The sequence below is a fragment of the Hippopotamus amphibius genome, chromosome 1, assembly GCF_030028045.1.
Source record: "Hippopotamus amphibius kiboko isolate mHipAmp2 chromosome 1, mHipAmp2.hap2, whole genome shotgun sequence".
Taxonomy (NCBI): Eukaryota; Metazoa; Chordata; class Mammalia; order Artiodactyla; family Hippopotamidae; genus Hippopotamus; species Hippopotamus amphibius.
Genome location: NC_080186.1, coordinates 7,296,591 through 7,302,590, shown reverse-complemented (window position 1 = coordinate 7,302,590; position 6,000 = coordinate 7,296,591).

Below are 6,000 nucleotides of genomic sequence, written 5' to 3'. Positions count from 1 at the left end.
TGACAAGGGGGATGTTTATGGGTGTGATTCCCGGAGAGTCCTTCCGTGTGCTTCCACAGTTTGCCTTGGTGCTCTTGCTCTTCTGCGGTTCATCATAAGAGGAAGGTGCCCTGTGTAGCCTCTGGTTCAAGGAGAATGAGGAGACATGGAGCAGACTTAATCCTAATCTACAGCTAAACCCTGTTGATCCCAGCCTAACCCAGCAGAGTCACAGTCAACCCGCAGCCTGAAGTACACCCACACCAGGCAATTTGCAGACCCCTGAACAAAACTCACAAAAGTTTAAGCCACTGAGTTTCAAGGTGGTTTTTTAATGCAGCAATCACTTGCTAATATGCCATTATTATTCCACTTTAGTCCATTCTCCTTGCAAAAGCCATAGTCATCTATTTAAATACAGATCCAACCATGTCACAGCCTAGTTTAAACATTTTGGTAGTTCTCGTTACTTTTGGAAATAAACACTGAATGTTTAGCATGACCTGTAAAGTCCTGTGTGATAGGGGCCTGACCTTCCCATCACTCTGCACTCTAGCCACGCAGCCTTCTCTCTCAGTAGTTTGATCTCACCATCCTCTCTGTCTTCCTCGTGGCCTTTTTATGGGCTGGTCCCACTGTGTGCTATCCTCTTCTCCCCACCCTTTGCTTAGTTAACTCCTACTTATACCTCAAGTGTAAGCTTAAATATTACTTTCCCAAGGAAGCACTCCCTGATCCTAATGGAAGGTTAGGTTCTCAATTATATGGTCTCAGAGCCCATTGTATTTCAGCTTTTAGCACTCAACTAATTGCAATGAATTATTCAAGTGTGTAATTCATTGGTGTATGTCTTACCCATCATGAGGGCAAGGACAATATGTGTCTGATTTGCTGCTTTATCCCCTGCCTAGCACAGTGACATGCGATTGACTAAAGAGACTGTGCTTGAACAGAAGTCAGGGAATACATAATAGTTCACATGTGAAACGCTGACGACGTTCTGAATCAGTTCAAATGAAAGGTCCTGTAAGAACTTAATGGAAGGTAATATGAATATTGGAACAAGGTGAGAAAAAGACACGTGCAAAGAAAACACAGTATCTTATTAGTCACAGAGCCAGGTTAGTTACCGTAATAATGAGCGTTAGATCTCTAAATGTTACTAAATTAGAAATGAAAACTCTGATTGTAAGAATAAATATCATTAGCTGCTGGGGGGTTGACAATTTGGAAAGTTCTGCACTGTAGAACTACCGATGAGTTTCAAACAAGTGGAGATTGTCCAAGAATTTAAAAATAAGATCAAACTGTGCCTTTTGGGGCTCTAAACTTTTAAAAATAGTGTCACACTTATGTAATAGGAAGAAACCATTCTAGGTACCATGATGTATACAAAGGAAAAGTAAAACCTACCAGGAATGACATGACATTTGAAATTTGAAATGAAACTCTTATGAAGGTTTCAGTACAAAGCACAAAGAAAAGAAAATCAAGGTGGCTGGAGCTTCAGCTTTAGACTTTCAGGGTCCTTACTGTGTATGAGCAAGAAAGATGCATCTTGAGGGGAGACTTGGGACTCACAGCCTCAGGAGGCACTGGAACCTATGAAGACCTGGCTGAGCCTCCTACTGTCACTCCCTGGCGTGTGCCGTCACAGAGGGCAGCCTGTGGAAGCCATTTCGTCTGCATAATTCCAGTTTGTCAACAGTGTATACAAATATAACCTAAGTTGTCTTTTTAAGGGAAAAAACTGGTAGAGGATTTTTTTTTTTAATTCTTTAGCTATTAAGTATGTTGGTCTATTTCCCTTGGCTCTATAGCTTGTGCTAATTAAAATGATTTCAACACAGGATCCTAGAGTGCAGCTTCCTTTTTTTTTTTCCTTTTGCCGCCTGTGTTGGCTCTCATGTTCTTTGCTTTAATAATTGATAATCACTAGTATCTGTTATGCAGCGTGTGGGAGAAGAGTGGATGACCTTGGATCCCAGGACGTTTGCACTCTGCCTGTCCCCTTTGCATAAGCTTTCATGTGAGGCTCTTCATTAGCAGGCACCAGGGTGTAGGTTTGCTGCCCTCAGCCTTTAGTGTTTAGTAATTATAAAAAAAGAGCTCCATCTGATTCACCAGCTGGGGGCAAATACTGCTGATGGGAAGTAGTTTCCCAGAAGAACAGTAATGAAGAAAGTGAGGGGAGCAGTGTGTGCAGAAAACAAAGCCACAAAAGTTCATTTAGGTTGAGTAACCTCTGCTGGACCAAAATGCAGAATCTAAGTGTCTGTCACATTACTGCAAAGCCCGACCTCAGTCTTACAAATAGCAAATAGCTAAACATAGGAATGTGGAACAGGAGGCTTTATTCTCTCAGATAGGTTTGAAAATTTCTACTCTTAGAACAGTGAAGGGTAGGAGCAAAGCTACAAATATTTAATAATCACAGGCCCCACTACTTGTTAGCAACAGTAGGCTGGTGGGCAGTCTGTCCCTCAATAGGGTGAGGAAGGAATTGCTTGTCAGGAATGGTCTTTTCAATGTCATCTAAATACACTGATAGGGCTTCCCTGGTGGTGCAGTGGTTAAGAATCCACCTGCAAATGCAGGGGACATGGGTTTGAGCCCTGGTCCAGGAAGATCCCACATGCCTTGGAGCAACTAAGCCTGTGCGCCACAACTACTGAGCCTGCGCTCTAGAGCCTGCGAGCCACTACTACTGAGTCCAAGTGCTGCAACTACTGAAGCCTGTGCGCCTAGAGCCCGTGCTCCGCAACAAGAGAAGCCACTGCACTGAGAAGCCCGGGCACCATAACAAAGAGTAGCCCCCCACTTGCTGCAACTAGAGAAAGCCCACCCGCAGCAACAACACCCAACACAGCCAATAAATAAATAAATAAATAAATAAATAAATAAATAAAAACACTGATAACATGGCAGCATCTGCAGATATGAAATGCATTGATTTGTGCTGGGGGGAAAGATAGCTGTTTTGTCATTTATTCCCAGAGAGTAGAGGCTCTTTGCTTTTAGGGATGGTAATTTGTTTATTCTTATTTGAACAATAACCGGCAGGAAAAAAAAAAGGTGATAAACAGACTACTGTGCTTAAAGGCTAATAGGCTGAATATTTGGACCCAAGTTGAGGCCTTATGTTGGTGTTTCTTTACAAGGTGATTAGAACAGTTGAAGCTACACAGGCAAAGAACACTTATAAGACATGTTGGTCTGTCAAAACACTGAGCCAAAGAAATGCATGATCATTTCTTTACATTGTTCCCAAGCACAGCACAAGCAAGATTCCAGTGATGTAGGGAGCATGTAAGTTTCAGATGCTGCAGAAACCAACACTCTAGAGACAGGTTGGCAGCAAGCCAGATGTTCACAGCTGCACATAGCCCATTCATGACACAAAATATGTATATCCACTGATATACAAAATGCTTTCATCATTGTGTTTAATAATTCCTTATTATCTCCAAAGTAGAATTAGATGACAAGTTACTTGCCAAGGTGAAAGAGGAGAATGGCGCACGACTGCCACACGCTTTGTCTGCTGAGCGCTTAGCCTCCACATCACTGTCTGTCTTTGGAGAAGTTAGAGTTGTATCACATGTAAACAGGATGAAAAACATAGGGACCAATGCAAAAGACAATATTTCAAACTTTTTCTATTATTGGAAATTATTAATGTTTAAAATTTGGTTTTCAAAACACACAAAAGAAATTGGTTATTTTTTTCTGTACTAAAAAATCTCTTCTTTATTCAGTACAAAGTCTCTTCCTTTCTCTCCCATTCGCACCTTGTACCTGTTCAACTTGTAAGTAGGAGTTCCTCTTATGGGGTAAAATTTGAGGACTGCTGTTGCCATAACTACTTTGAAATAGCTTTCCTTCCCTGCAACCTGCTGTGGCTCCACTGTTTTTCACACTTGGCCTGAAAATTTTACTATTAGAGTTATCCCTTTGGTATAGAAGATAGAGATTTTTTCTTCCGGAAAGCAACTATTTAAAGACACATGTATGTCTGGGCGCACAAAAAGGCCCTCCCCAAAGCTGAAAGGGTAAAATATAGAAGCATAAACTTATTGAGTGAAAAATGAGAAGAGAGTTGGTGGCACTGGAGTTTCGAGTGAAGATGGGGAAATAGGAGTGGCCATCTATGGGAGGGAAAGTCCTGGGTGTGGTCTTTACACATTTATTTATTTATGCAATATTTGTTGAGCATCTACACATGCCAGCTACTGTGCTAGGTGGGAGTGGTTCACAGTGACCTCCTTGCTCTCCTGGAATTTATGGCCATGTTGAGACTGGGGCTGGCCTAGCATAGGTCAAGAAAAGTCTCCTTGAGTTTGGGATTAGCAGATACAAACTACTGTATATAAAATAAACAACAGGGCTTCCTAGGTGGCGCAGTGGTTAAGAATCCGCCTGCCAATGCGGAGGTCACGGGTTCGATCCCAGCTCCAGGAAGATCCCACATGCCGCGGAGCAACTAAGCCCGTGTGCCAAAAAAAAAAAACCAACAAGGTCCTGCTGTACAGCACAGGGAACTATATTCAATATCCTGTGATAAACCATAATGGAAAATAATATGAAAAAGAATATGTATATATATATGTATAACAGAACCACTGTGCTGTATACCAGAAACTAATGCAACATTGTAAATCAACTATACTTCAATAAAAAGAAAAGGCTCCTTGAAAAAGACCAAAGAAAACCAAATATTCAGTCAGGGGAAGGGGAGAGACGTGCCTCATCAATGAGGCAAAGGGAACTGTACACTCAGATGTACCAAAGCACAAAGAAGTACCCTGTGATCAAGGAATAGGGAGAAGGCCTCTGTGTGGCGGAAGCTCAGTTGGCAAAGGTGGTTCAAGGTCAGGCTGGAGCCAGATCATGCAAGGCCTTGTAGCCGTGCTAAAGATTTTGAACTTCATCAGGAAAAAAAAAAGAGGAATCATTGAATAGCAGAGGTGTGACAAGATCAGTACATTTTAAGATCCCTCTAGCTGCTGTGTGGGCAATGCATTGAGGGTGGTAGGGGAAGGCTGAGCGAGAACACACTTGGAAGTTAGTGCTGGAATCAAGGTGAGAGCTGGTGATGGGTTAAACTGGAGCCGAGAAGTGGAGATAGTGGGAAGTGGGGAGATTCAAGATATGGTCTGAGGGTGGAAACAACATGGACTGAACATGAGGGATAAGTGGTGTCAAGGATACATTTTTAAGTTTCTGGTAGAAGCAGCTCAGTGGAGTGGGGCCAGGTATTGACAGAGGAAAGGCAGATTTGGGGACCTATTAAATGTGAGATGGTGTGTGCAGAATTGGTGCAAGTTCTACTGAAACCATGGAGCACACCATGATAGCTTCTCTCCTTGCATGCAGGATCTTAGTTCCCTGGTCTCAGTTCTCCAACCAGGGATGGAATCCTCGCCCCCTGCAGTGGAAGCATGGAGTCTTAACCATTGGACTGCCAGGGAAGTCCCTTCATTCAATTGTTTAAACATCAATATTTACATGAAAATAATTTGACTACGTAAGTTTGTTGTATTTTAATGCTCTGGGAATCTTGAAGGATCAGCTAGTAACTGTCTTGGGAAATACTGATTGAGCTTTTGTTATGGGCAGGGTAGTCTGAAAGCTGGTGGAGATACAGACAGCATTAAGATCTATTTCTGGCCTTTAAAAGTTCATAACCTCATGACTTTTGATAAAATATTCCTCACTTGTAACTAAAAACGGTTATTAAGTCAAAAGAGTAATATGGACATTAGAGGTTATAAACACAGTTTAAAAAAAAGTATCTTGTATCCTTGCATAGGGAAGGAAAAGAAAAGCGACAGGAGTGGAAGAGGATGGGACAGAAAAGGAGTGAAAAGGCTGGGGAAAGTGGGGCAGTAAGGCCTCTAAACTGTGGTTAGTGTCACCCTATGCAATTGTTAAGTTAGATGCTGAAAGTGAGACCACACTTGAACACACGCATCCCTTTAAAAGGGAAGGTGGGTGTTCAGAGCAATTCCCATTTTGCCT